General features: G+C 37.2%; 1 long non-coding RNA gene across 2 annotated transcripts; it reads left to right on the top strand.

The window, feature by feature from the left end:
• Positions 1–442: 442 nt before the first annotated feature.
• Positions 443–13,618, top strand: LOC311070306. 2 transcript variants are annotated; one of them, XR_014603653.1, is made up of 7 exons: positions 6,446–6,623; positions 7,515–7,644; positions 7,731–7,790; positions 7,859–8,077; positions 8,279–8,463; positions 12,971–13,069; positions 13,145–13,618. It is a non-coding gene; the product is annotated as an uncharacterized lncRNA (long non-coding RNA). The 2 variants fall into 2 exon arrangements; XR_014603654.1 differs by lacking the exons at positions 6,446–6,623; positions 12,971–13,069; positions 13,145–13,618 and adding exons at positions 443–649; positions 8,539–9,067 and having other exon boundaries at positions 7,508–7,644.
• The last annotated feature ends 1,213 nt before the right edge of the window (positions 13,619–14,831 follow it).

Genomic DNA, 14,831 nt, shown 5'->3' with positions numbered 1-14,831 from the left:
GCCTCATGAATCACTGAGGCTTTCCCCTGACTGTTCCGAGAAAAGATTCAAAGCTTCGAGAGTGTCGAGAACAGCGCTGAGAACAGCGCCATCTGGTGCTTATTTAAAATAAAGCAGCCAGAAGCCTGTGTTAGAAGCTTTGGCAGATGAAGCAACCACAATACACTCCATAGTTTCAATGTTATGTGTACTAATAAAAGCCTTACATGTTTGTGTTTGATTTGTTCATTAAATAAATTCATTTTCTCATTAAAGTGTAACAATAAAATATAATAGCTTATATGCTTATATGATTCAATAAGATTTAATGTCTCTAAATGTCTACACACACACACACACACACAATGAATAAGGACATTGTCTGATAGGATCATCTGTTATTAAATGTCAATATCAATAATTGTAAATATCAACCAGACTGAGGCAACAATGACTCGTTAAATACGATCTGAAGTTCGAGCCTTCTGACACCCAAAACGAAACGCGCACGTGACTGGTCAGAAAGTGAGGCTTCGTTTGTCATCGATCACGTGACTCTAGTAAACCAATACACGCCTCGATACGGGGCTTCACTACAAATTGTGTCGCTTATGTGATACGCGCATCGAAGCTTCAGTGTCATATGTAACATCACTACAGCATATAGCCGGTGAGTCCCATGAAACTAGTGCTCCTCGACAGGTAGAGAAACAAGCCGATCGACTTACTAATGGATGGCACAAACGGGGAGCGAGACCCAAAGGCACTCGAGACATCAGATTGTCACGAGCATCACATATTCCTGCAGTAGCATCCTCTACCCCAGATACAGCTCAGACAAGGATTGCAAACACTGGTCTCCTACCACCGCCTATACATCTTGAGAACAGATTTGAAGTGCTAATGAATGTAAATGAGGAATCCCCAAATGTGATGAATGTGATCGAACACAGACTGAATGGGCCAGTGGCTAACACTGATGCTAACTGGCGCTCAAGGTCGAGCAGACAGCGGCACTCAGCTCAGAGCGCAGCCGAGCCCAGGACTCTGATAAACATCTTTCTCTCCAAAATACACTTGAATTTAGTTAGTGCTAATAAAGTTATTAAAGGACAAATCCAGTGAAAAATGAACCTAGGGTTCATTAACACATGGTTACCGAGTCGATCGTTCCCTGGGATGCGTTTCCATGATAATCGAATATAAAGAGTTTTATCTCTAAAAACAGATTAGCTCATAACACTAGTATATGGGGCAGAGACTAAGTAAAAGTAAATCGCTGGTTAATACCACTAACAAGGCTCAAAATAGCCTCACACTAACACGGGAGCATAATGAGGGTCCCTACATGCAAACCGAAGCATTGAGAACTTTGTAAGTGTACAGACAGTTTAATTAGAAGATACTTTATAAAGACAGCACATTACGCGTTTACATGCAGGATAATAGAATGTACATTTCCTGAAGAAAATGTGAAATGGTGCTTGCAGTGGCAAAACTCGCCACTCGGTTGCTAGAATGTGGTACATGATTGCATACGAGCCAACAAACATGTCTGTACGATGTTCTGGTGCTGAGATATGGCTTATTCGTGTTGTTCAGGTGGTTGCTAGGGTGTTGCTAGGGTGTTCTGGGTGGTTGATAGGGTATTCTGGGTGGTTGCTAGGGTGTTGCTAGACAGTTAGTAGGGTATTCTGGGTGGTTGCTAGGGCATTGCTAGGCAGTTGCTAGGGTGTTGCTAGGCGGCTGCTAGGGTGTTCTGGGTGGTTGCTAGGCAGTTGCTAGGGTATTCTGGGTGGTTGCTAGAGTGTTGCTAGGGTGTTCTGGGTGGTTGCTAGGGCGTTGCTAGGCGGTTGATAGTATTGTTCATACTATTGTTCCTTTGTAGTTATTCATTAATGAAGGATCCGTATTTTAAAGTGTTACCGGCTATGGATGTTAACCGATGACTGTTTGATCGATGGTTGACCGTATCAACGTTGTCGGTAGTCGGTAAAAAAAAAAAAGAAAAAAAAAGTGATCTCTAAATTATACGGTGACGCATTGCTGCCACTTACATATTATTTTTTCCCCTCAATTATGTCATAATAACGAGATCTTATGTCGTTAAAACGACATCTTTTTCTCGTAATAACGAGATGTTATGTCGTTAAAACGACATCTTTTTCTCGTAATAACGAGATGTTATGTCGTTAAAACGACATATTTTTTGCCCTTATAAGGACATGTGTAGTCATGTACAAAATATGCATTTATCCACATAAAATTGACGCCTTTATCACACGTTCAAAAAGCTTAAGCAAATAGTAGCAGCCCCCAATCATGCAAAATTAATCAATAAAGCCCTTTTTTGAAAATATATTTTAAATAGGCCTATAAGTTTTTTTATATAATATATTATATATAAGATTTATTTTTGTTAATAGGCTATATCTTCATTCATTACCTAGAGATATAATTAACCAAAAAGTAGTCAAAACACATCTAACAGAAAATTTTACAACATTGTGTTCTTATTTTGTTTAATTAACGAAATGTCAATCTTCGTCTTTATAACAGAAGATACAATACAATACAAAAATCTTCAAGATACAGCCTACAATCTTCACATGTATAACGGATTGTCACCTTAAACAGTCCTTTGTGTAGTGGAATAAGCAATGATATAAATATATGGTTAGTATCTTAATTTAAATTTTATTTTATTTTATTATTTTATTAGTTCATTAATTATGCTAACTCAACTAATTAAATGTGAAGAGCTGGTAGTTACTAATTAAATAATGTCAGATATTAAATGTAGGCTATTGATTAGAGTTGCCATAGACTAAAGGATTTTTCTAGACTAGTAGTCATTCATTTAAGCAATCGCACGTTTATATTCAATGCTGGGTGCATGTACGCTATAGCCTATATTCCGCGCTCAAGCGCATGCATAAAACTTGACGCAAAGCGCCGGCAAAAGTATGCTAATGATATGATAAATATATCTGAAAAAAAAAATAACGAAGCATTTTAATTGTTTATTAATGAACTAGTCTTTTCTAAATCAGTGTAGGCTGCCTGCATACCACGTATCTCCATACATCTCCGCTGTAATGTATGAGCCTTTCATACGGACAGGATTACATAATCAGATGGTATACCGTATATGCTTTCGATTGGATTTTTTTTCGTTGGTGGACATTTTTTTGTATAAACTTTATAGTTATATTTCTCATGTCTGTGAGGCTTGTCTATACACTGTTTTCCAGTTCATTTTTGAGGCGCGCTCCAATTCACAGAGATCATGAAAGCGTGCCCTGTTCGTTTTCTTTTATTTTACAAAAGCACACCGTTTTCTTGTTGTTGTGAGTTTACACAAATAAAAGTAGTTGCGACTGATGTATTATTATGTTCTGTATGACCAGAAATGATGGAGTATTTAAGTTGTTGCCACTGTTGATAGGAGAATGCGAGTGATGGCACCGGCGCCTTCATCCATGTCATATTGCGCGCTCCACACTCCGCACAAACACTCGATATGCGCTTCATAACAGCAAACATTTATCTAGGTTAACGTTAGAGCGAATGGCCATGCCAGACGGATAATCCTCTTCATGTTTAACTAATCAAATTCTGTTGCATTTTATTGCGCCAGTTTGAAAAGGGCGGCTGAAACACTTAGCCTATAGCTACAGATAAACGCCAAACGCTGGTGTTTTTCTTTAAACAAATTCGTTTAGGCTTTAAAATAAATATTGTTTATGGGCTAATTAATGCCACAATAATTTGTTTATTTTATTGGCTACTTGTATTTTTCATTTTTGCTTTGCATTGAATACCATTGAATATTTGCATTGAATGCATTGAATATTTGCTGTGCACCGCAATGCCATCCTCCCATAGAAAGACACGTTAAGAGCCACCTATTTTCTTTATAATAAAGGGTTTCTGTGGAAGGACAACATATTCTTTATTACTGAAGCTTTTTCTTTATTATAAGGGTGTATTATTCCATTAAAAAAGGACTGTTTATAAGGTGACAATCCGTTATACATCTTGAAGATTTTTGTATTGTATTGTATCTTCTGTTATAAAGACGAAGATTGACATTTCGTTAATTAAACAAAATAAGAACACAATGTTGTAAAAAATAAACAACTTAGGCTATGTTCTGTTAGATGTGTTTTGACTACTTTTTGTTTAATTATAGCCTATCTCTATGTAATGAAGATGAAGATATAGCCTATTAACAAAAATAAATCTTATTAGGCCTATATAATATATCATATTAAAAAAAAACATATCTAAAATATAAAAAAGCCTATATATATTTTCAAAAAAGGGCCTCATTGATTAATTTCATGATTGGGGGCTGCTACTATTTGCTTAAGCTTTTTGAACGTGTGATAAAGGCGCGATAGGCTGTCAATTTTATGTGGATAAAGGCATATTTTGTACATGACTACACATGTCCTTATAAGGGCAAAAAAGATGTCGTTTTAACGACATAAGATCTCGTTATTACGAGAAAAGATGTCATTAAAACGACATAAGATCTCGTTATTACGACATAATTGGGAAAAAAAAATGTATGTGGCAGCAATGCGTCACCGTAAAATTAGGCTATTATAGGCAGTGGACTAAACACTACTACAGTTAGCCATCTCATTCCAAGATCTTTTTGTGTGAAGTGAACAAATCCCTCACACTCAATTTTTCATAACTCTCTCTCTCTCTCTCTCTCTCTCTCTCTCTCTCTCTCTGTTTTCGGTGCTGATGTGATGCGTTCATGTAAACGGCACCTAAAAGCTGTCACAAAGAACCAGCAAAAGTAATGAGTATGAATATGTAAAATATAGCAATGAGACATTTTAATTGTCTATTAATAAACAAGTGTTGCTATATTTGCTTTTTATTGATTAAATCGAGAAAATTGGAAAATGAAACACTGATTAAAATTAAGATACAATTAATACAAAACGAAACGGCACTATTTCGTTTTAAAGAAAGGCTTTGTGCTTTCTGTTTGAGGTCTCTGTGAAAGTTTTAAAGCAGTCTTTTAGTGCCGTTTTGAGCGGTCGCGACGCGTCTGTAATGGAGAACTGTCACATAAGATGGTAATATTATTATTATAAATAATAAATTGTGTAATAATCCCGCCCCCTTATTAAGAGGCGATATTTGACCGGCATATCATCAATATGGCACCATTTTTTTTCTAGCAGAAACTCTGGGCTACGGGTACATTCAACCAGCCTGACGGGGCACTGTCATCCACTGTAGAGGATTGAATCATGCTTTCGTTTTCATTTATTCTGTTATCACCTTCTGTTTACAGGTGAAACAAATTAGAATATTATGCAAAAGTTAATTTAATTCAGTAATTCAACTTAAAATGTTAAACTAATGTATTATATAGACTCATTACCATAGACTGTAAAAAATATGGACAAAGCGTCTGTGACGTCACCCATAGACTTTCTGAAGAACGGTTTTAAAGCCGTTTATGGGGGGTATGGGCGGCGTCATCTTGGAAAATCCTAACCCCGCCCACCTTCTGACGCAGCGCGTGTCACTCAGCTCGCTGTGCTACTTATCTCTGTGTATATTTTAGGCAACGAAATATGTTATAAAACACCATACTAACTCTTTTCGTTTTCATTTAAAGAAATCTTAAACATTATAGCCACACAAATGTGGTTCAGGCAACGCGTGATTATTGTTACAATCTCTTATGAATTGCAAGGTCAGAAGAGGAAACATTGAAGTCATGACACTATTTGGTGTGGTTTAAGGTGGCAAAAGACAACATGGCAACGAAATAAAGCAGAAAAAGATAGTTTGTTTTTACATAAGTGAAATAACTATATAAAAGAGAAAAAAAAAACAATAATAATAATAATAATAATAAATGAATATAAGCAATGAGGGAAAAATAAACAACAAACGGCTTGTAGCCCAAAAAGATACTAGAAAGATAAATAAACCAAGAGTAATGAGAGGACGCAATTAGTGAAGCCAAGAAATGAAAGTAATAAAACAAAACTCGTTCTAACTCGTAGTTAAATATCTTACCTAACTAATAAACAAAAGAAAAGAAAAGACAACAACTCTTCGGCGTCACACGCCCTAACTTCCTTACTCTGTCTCACAAACAAAACATAGGCTACAGGGGGTGGCATTCACTTTCTTACCTGAGGCTTGTTCGACTTCATGCAGCTCTGCGCAGACCGATCGGCGGCTGACTTGAAGCAGTGCATGCCGGTTAGAAATTTTGTCCGACTTGATCCAGCGCCGACGCCACGTGACTGTGACGTATGCCATCAAAGTACCGCGAGAGCGATTCGAGAGTAGCCGGAGAACTCAGCCAGCGCAGCTTCTCAAGAGCGGCTGCACTGGGCTGCAGGAGCTCTGAGGTGTGTTCGACATCGGCTGCGGCTGGATGTAAGTAACCGATCTGCGAGAGTAGCCGCGTGCCGGTGTGATGAACAATCGGGTCCGGCTGAAGAAATGGGTCCGGGCTGAGGACCCCATTAGTATGCCAGTAGTATGCCTGATCTAAATCTGTTCTCGCGATAACTTGTAGCTAACGTGAGCTGTTTTAGTCTTATTATGTGGTAGCTTTATGTAGAATGCTAAATCCCGCTGCTATATGCAAGGTAAGATTGAATTAAATTTTATATTGTATATGTAAATCGTGTATATTCTATAGCTAATATTTAAAATCTCAAGTTGCGTCAATAGCAGGAGAAAGACCGCGAAATTTAAAAATACTACTGTTATTGTGTCACGAAATGTAGTTTTAAGAGTTTTTCAGTCGATAATGTAGTTGTTTAAAGCTCAAATATGTTGTTTGTTTATACAGATAGCGCCTATTTAAAAATTTGATCTGACGTTTTCGGAGATGTGAGATCCAAGGGATCACCGGTTGCTCAGCGCTCATGTATCCCGCTTGGAACAGCCTTACCTCGGCTAGAGCTGCTGCTCTCTAGTCTAGTGGAGTGGTTAAACATGAGATATAATTCGTATAAGGCCTACCCCTGTCGTTTTTTTTGGGTCGAAAAATAAAGTTTCTTGGATCTTCTTGAAACCTTGGATTCGGATAGAGGGTGCTGATGCGCAGACAGGAGTGCAAGATTGGAGGCTCTAGAGCCTTCCAGAGCTGAGATATGGAGATCCCAGGTAGCATTTGTTACACTGTGCAAAATAGTGGTTTCACGGACAGTGGAATTTTTGGGATGACACTTGGTGCTACGGACTCAGGGGAGCCCGCTGAGTGCTGATAAACAGGTTTCATCAAAATATTTCGAAAGCTGAGCTTAAAAACCACCGTGTCCGCGAAGCATCTATTTTGCCGCCAAATAGTGGTTTCGAGGACACTCATTTTTATGCAAATTAAACACTGAAATGACTTGAAAATTAGTGTGATGTGTTCAGTTGAGCGTGCTTAGTACAGTGGGGGTGGTTTAATTAACGAGAATTGATATCACACATTATTTTATTTTTATCTACATTACTTTAACAACTGTGTTTATTGCATTAGATGGCAGAAATGGAGGTGAGGGACAAATGGACCTCTATGAAAAACGAGGTGATACAGGGAGAAGATCTGTGGCATCTGAGAAGATATCACGCATCATCAATGGCAGCATATGCTGTTCAGCATATGACGTATAAAAGGTATGTGTAAAATGAGTGTCCTCATTCATATAAATCAACTTAAAAGTTTAATAAATCAAGTAGATCGTTGATTTTTTAAATTTTAGACAGTCGAGGAGGTGGAAAAAAAAGGAATTTGTTCTCTTGTCAGTGATGCTGAAATTCAGGTACATATAAGACCTTACAAAATTTAAAATGGCTAGATATTGTTTGCTATACTAAATATTTTTTTCAGGAGTTGTTTCAAGGAATTGTGAAAGGCTTGGTGAAACCCACGTGGAACAAATGGTGGCAAATGAAGACTGGGAAAATGGCAAAACCTAAGAGCTTTCATCCAGCCTTGTCAGCACATGTTGAGGAACTTTTAGGACACATCGACAACATTGTGTTTGAGCAAAAGAAGGACAAAAAGCTTGAACATTTCGACCTTGTAATGTGTGAATTGATTCCTGAGGTAAGCATTTTATGGGATTGTGTTGGTACAAATAAGTACTCGATTTTTTTATATCACCAAAAAAACACATCATTTTCTCACCCTGGTATCATTTGATAATATGTTGGAAGAAACTGATGGCTGATTTTTATATGTTTTTGTGAACTAACTCATTAAACTAACTCATTAAGTAATTACTTTTTTTAATCTTTTGTTGTACAGATCAGCCTTACAATACTGAGACGAACGGAAGGTTTCAGTCACTTTTGGGCTGATATATCTTATCTTGTGGAGTGTGTCATTAAAATAGCCTTTTAAGCCAGTCCATCCATGGCACCCAGGTTCAACGAGCTAACTACGTCTGAAGCTGCGTTGCACCTTTGAGTTTGCATATCAAAGCAAAAACAGTGAGTGATGTTCCATAGCACTAAGGACTGCAAGTGTACAGTTGCATGTGACGTGTTGTTTGTGTGTTTTTGCAGAGTTCCTCAAGTCAGTCCATGACACCTAGTCCAGCCTCCTCACCTACCAGGTCACGACCGCACCATCTAAAGGGGAAACTGACTGACTGCATCATCTAGGCCTTAGGATGGTTCCACAAAGAATTGACTGCACATACAACATGAATTTACTTCAAACTAAAGATCTGACTTTACATACAGCAAAAGACACTGCATCTATTTGTGTCTCATTAGCTCTCAAAAAACTTTAACCTTACAGTTCATTAAATATTTTAACACAGCTAACTCAACATTAATTGTTTTTAAATCTCCACAATGTATAGCCAGAGGACTATCACAAAAGTGTTTAGGAAAGTAAATACATACTAGAGTATGTTTGTTTAAAGCTGCTTTGTATTGTTGTGTATTTTAAAAAGCTCTATAAATGTCCTAAAACGATGTGCATTTTGCTTGTAGTTTTGTGTTAATAAAAATGTAATATATTACATCTCATAATTCAGTTGAATTCATTATGTATTGTATTGTGTAATTTAATTAAATTTTTATATAAGTTTTGGTTCTCTCATTTTATTACATTAAATGTTATTGTGTTGTATGATGTTCTGTATTAAGAATTAATTCTGACATAAATCATATGCATTAGTACACAAATGACATGCTTGTAATAAAAAAGCATTTTATGCCCCATTGCTTAATAACAAATAACTTTGTCACAAAACATACTTTAAAAATGTTATTTCTTTCAAATAAAAGATTATTATATGAATTAAGGGGTTTGATTAATTACATTAAAAATTGTGATTCCATAATTTTATTATACTGTTCTTTAGTCAAGGCTAGATTTAATATTTATACCCACAAAACATAGCTAGCATTCTGTAATTTATTTAAATGTCTAAACTGGTAATACGAAAAATAGTAATATACACAAATAAGCATTATTTTAAGAATATTTTAATAAATAAAAGTGTACAAAATAATTACATAATTATAATTGCATTACGAATGGCTGTGAATATGGTAAGGCAGTATCAGTGCAGTATAAGCTCAGGAAAAGCTCATAGCACGAATCACGATCATCGGATAACGTTAGCTGTATGCTATGCTATTATCTAAGCTAACTAAAAAACACTACCAACGAGAAATGTTTAATTTCACAATCTATAGCTTCGGTTAAATACTAGTATATGAAACGTATACTTTAGAATACATTAAATACATTAATGATTCGTTATAACGTAGTACAAACGTCTTCTATAATAAAGTGATTTTGTATGATTTGTAACCAGGCACTAAAGCGATTACCCATAAAACGGGCTTTGAGCCAATCGGATTGCTTGGGTCCTCAGCCCGGACCCATTTCTTCAGCCGGACCCGATTATTCACCACACCGGTGTGATGAACAATCGGGTCCGGCTGAAGAAATGGGTCCGGGCTGAGGACCCCATTAGTATGCCAGTAGTATGCCTGATCTAAATCTGTTCTCGCGATAACTTGTAGCTAACGTGAGCTGTTTTAGTGTTATTATGTGGTAGCTTTATGTAGAATGCTAAATCCCGCTGCTATATGCAAGGTAAGATTGAATTAAATTTTATATTGTATATGTAAATCGTGTATATTCTATAGCTAATATTTAAAATCTCAAGTTGCGTCAATAGCAGGAGAAAGACCGCGAAATTTAAAAATACTACTGTTATTGTGTCACGAAATGTAGTTTTAAGAGTTTTTCAGTCGATAATGTAGTTGTTTAAAGCTCAAATATGTTGTTTGTTTATACAGATAGCGCCTATTTAAAAATTTGATCTGACGTTTTCGGAGATGTGAGATCCAAGGGATCACCGGTTGCTCAGCGCTCATGTATCCCGCTTGGAACAGCCTTACCTCGGCTAGAGCTGCTGCTGCTCTCTAGTCTAGTGGAGTGGTTAAACATGAGATATAATTCGTCTTGTGGGACGATCTTTGAAATCATTAATCTATATTTTGTTCCCTGGCAAATCGTTTTGGGTGAGGGCAAAGTTTTAGTTTCATAACTTTATATAACGTTAAATTATTTAGGCTTTTTATCTTTAACGTTGTAGCCTGCTGACTTATGTTTGACTGAATCGTTTAATTACTTTATTTCTTGACTTGTATGGCTACTTATACTTTCATAATTGCTATTATTGATCAATAAAACTGAAATTTAACAAAAAGAGACAGGGTTGTGTCATTTTATTTTATATAGCCTATGTAAGAATATTTATATATATATATATATATATATATATATATATATATATATATATATATATATATATATATATATATATATATGATATGATATCACCAACATGGCATGTATTTTTTTCATGTATGGGATGGGAAGTATTTCAGAGTATCACTGACAAAGGCTCAAAAGAGTCCATGACTTTCTAAAAGATCTTTTAAATACAGATTGTTTGTGTTTTTGTTTTACTTTTAGGACTGGAGAACATCTGGTAATGAGATGTCACTTTTTTCTGTTTGTTAAATGCTTAGTTACGGTTGGGATCTCTGCAAAGGAATACCTTCTCACAACATAGCGACACTTTTTAGTTAACTTAATGAATTACTAACGTAATGATAGCAGTAACACCAAAACGTACTTTGCAAGATTAATCGCTGTTTTATATGGATTAACCCTTTCATGCATAGTGGTCACTACAGTGGACAGCTATTAAAAAAAAAAATTCTTAAATTTGCACGGGTTTTGATGGCACATCATCCTCTTCAGTGGACCCACCCTGGTGCATCATCCTATATATTTAAACCAAGTGGCAAGCCGTTGTGCTTCGATTTTTTTCCCCCTCCAAACCAAGATGGCAAATGGTCAGTCAGAAATGCCAAGTTGCTCCGGAATATCCACCCATTCCTTCTATCCTAGGAGACTCTTGTAGGTAAAAAAAAATATTGCAGCATCAAGCAATATCTAATGCAGGGTTCACCAATCTCGGTCCTGGAGGGCCGCTGTCCTGCAGAGTTTAGCTCCAACCCCAATTAAACACACCTGAACCAGCTAATCAAGGTCTCACTAGGCATACTAGAAACTTTCAAACAGGTGTGTTGGAGATGGTTGGAGTTCCTCTAAAGCTCTCAAATCAGTTTATCTCAGATGGTTGGAGCTAAACTCTGCAGGACAGCGGCCCTCCAGGACCGAGATTGGTGAACCCTGATCTTTTCTTTGAGTTCATGTAATATCTGAAAGACAGGGACACGCTCATTGTGTCAGCCCTGTTACCAGAAAAGCATACGTTAAAAAGTTATTTGTACATATTTAAAAAGGGATCTCCATATCTCAGCTCAGGAGAGGTGTAGAGAGCCAGGACTTGCACTCATCTCTACGCCTCATCGCCCTCTATCAGAATCCAAGGTTTCAAGAAGATCCGAGAAACTTTATTTTTCGACCCAAAAAAACTATAAGGCTGTGTTCCCTGTCGTTTTTTTTGGGTCGAAAAATAAAGTTTCTTGGATCTTCTTGAAACCTTGGATTCGGATAGAGGGTGCTGATGCGCAGACAGGAGTGCAAGATTGGAGGCTCTAGAGCCTTCCAGAGCTGAGATATGGAGATCCCAGGTAGCATTTGTTACACTGTGCAAAATAGTGGTTTCACGGACAGTGGAATTTTGGGATGACACTTGGTGCTACGGACTCAGGGGAGCCCGCTGAGTGCTGATAAACAGGTTTCATCAAAATATTTTGAAAGCTGAGCTTAAAAACCACCGTGTCCGCGAAGCATCTATTTTGCCGCCAAATAGTGGTTTCGAGGACACTCATTTTTATGCAAATTAAACACTGAAATGACTTGAAAATTAGTGTGATGTGTTCAGTTGAGCGTGCTTAGTACAGTGGGGGTGGTTTAATTAACGAGAATTGATATCACACATGACGGGAGAGCAAAAACACATAAATGTCCCAGATCCAACCTATTCAGAGGATGCAAAATAATGGTTTCACGGACACTGCATTTTTTATGCACATCAAGCACTAAAATGACTTGAAAATGAGTGTGATGTGTTCAGTCGAGTGTGCTTAGTACAGTAGGGGTGGTTTAATTAACGAGAATGAAACTTTTTTAAACACCAAACTTTTCCGCCCGCTCCAGGGGGCCGTGGCAAGATGGAAAATGTCTCCCCCTAGTCGATCGGCCCTTTCCAAGCGGTGTTCGCGAAACCACTGTGGCAAATGCATTCATTTAATGGGTGGGTGGGAGTTTTATAGAAAATTTGGCACGGTGACCCCTGGGCCCGCCCCGATCGACATACCGAAAGCGCCGGTCTGTAGAGCGAAGGCAAAAATATTCACTAACCCTAACCCTAAAACTAACATTTTCAGCCTCTAACATTAATTGGCTAGTAGGAGTTTTATAGAAAGGTCCCAGGGGCCCCAAATTACAGGGGGCAGTTGCATGTGACGTGTTGTTTGTGTGTTTTTGCAGAGTTCCTCAAGCCAGTCCATCCATGGCACCCAGGTTCAACGAGCTAACTACGTCTGAAGCTGCGTTGCACCTTTGAGTTTGCATATCAAAGCAAAAACAGTGAGTGATGTTCCATAGCACTAAGGACTGCAAGTGTACAGTTGCATGTGACGTGTTGTTTGTGTGTTTTTGCAGAGTTCCTCAAGTCAGTCCATGACACCTAGTCCAGCCTCCTCACCTACCAGGTCACGACCGCACCATCTAAAGGGGAAACTGACTGACTGCATCATCTAGGCCTTAGGATGGTTCCACAAAGAATTGACTGCACATACAACATGAATTTACTTCAAACTAAAGATCTGACTTTACATACAGCAAAAGACACTGCATCTATTTGTGTCTCATTAGCTCTCAAAAAACTTTAACCTTACAGTTCATTAAATATTTTAACACAGCTAACTCAACATTAATTGTTTTTAAATCTCCACAATGTATAGCCAGAGGACTATCACAAAAGTGTTTAGGAAAGTAAATACATACTAGAGTATGTTTGTTTAAAGCTGCTTTGTATTGTTGTGTATTTTAAAAAGCTCTATAAATGTCCTAAAACGATGTGCATTTTGCTTGTAGTTTTGTGTTAATAAAAATGTAATATATTACATCTCATAATTCAGTTGAATTCACACAGGCACGCGCAACCACGCAGGGACGTAACAATTATATTCATCTGCACATAACGTTTGCCTATTTATGAAAAAACAAAATATAAAACACAAACCTGCCTCTTTTCGTTTTAAATATAATATAAAAAATTAAACATTTTAATATGGTCCAGGCAATATTATGTGCATTTGTACTAAACAACAGATTTTGCAGTAAACAAAATTAGATCATCTTCGTTGTATTAAAATTTAAAATGACAAACCTCAACCCAGTCTCTTTTTGTTAAATTTCAGTTTTATCAATATTAGCCATTATAAAAGTATAAGTAAAAGGTATAAGAAGCTATACAAATAAAGCAAACAATTCAGTCAAACACACAAAGTCAGCGCTCTAGTCTAACCATACATCGGTAAAGGTAAATAGCTTGCCTTATAAAGTTATGAAACTTCCCCTCAGCCAAAACGATTGCCCAGGGAACAAATGATAGATTCACGAGACCAAAAATCGCCCGTTAGATATACACAAGACGAATTATATCTCATGTTTAACCACAGAGACGCAGGGTCAGCGGCGAACGACTAGCCGAGGAAAGGTTGCTCCAGGCGGGGTACGTGAACGCCGAGCGCCCGGTCATCGCTGGATCTCACAACAACTGGATAAAATTTTCATAAATCTTTAAATAAACCACAGATTTGAGCTTTAAACAACTACATTCTCGCCTGAAAAACTCTTAAAACTACATTTCATGATACAGAAACAGTAGTATTATATTTCAACTGTGTTAAAAAATGGCGCTTCTTATGTTGTCATTCTTCTTGCCTAAGCTGTCAATCAAGCTGTCAATCAAAGTTAACCACGCCCTTATTTGTCATACGTTTTATATCTAAATACGATCTAAACTAACGTGTCAGAAAAAAAATTCACCCCCTCACAGTTGTCAGGCACTCGGAACCTATCGAAAAATACAATAAAAGTCCATGGGACCAACCTGTAAAAACATGAATTTATGCTGTGAAAACGGGCATTTTAACATGGGGGCTATGGACATTTGCTCACTTTTGGGACCTTCCCTAGCGGATTTTCAATGTATTGCAGTTTTTCGCACTTCCGGGTAGGCTTCATTTTTCACATGAGAATGTTGCCCCTTCTCATTACATGCAAAGTGAGATATTTCAAACCTTTATTTGTCATAATTTTGATGATTATGGCTTACAGCTTA

Source organism: Abramis brama, assembly GCF_963993115.1.
Source record: "Abramis brama genome assembly, chromosome: 20".
Lineage (NCBI taxonomy): Eukaryota > Metazoa > Chordata > Actinopteri > Cypriniformes > Leuciscidae > Abramis > Abramis brama.
The sequence above is the reverse complement of the archived record's forward strand: the minus strand, read 5'-3'. Positions and strand labels throughout refer to the sequence as shown.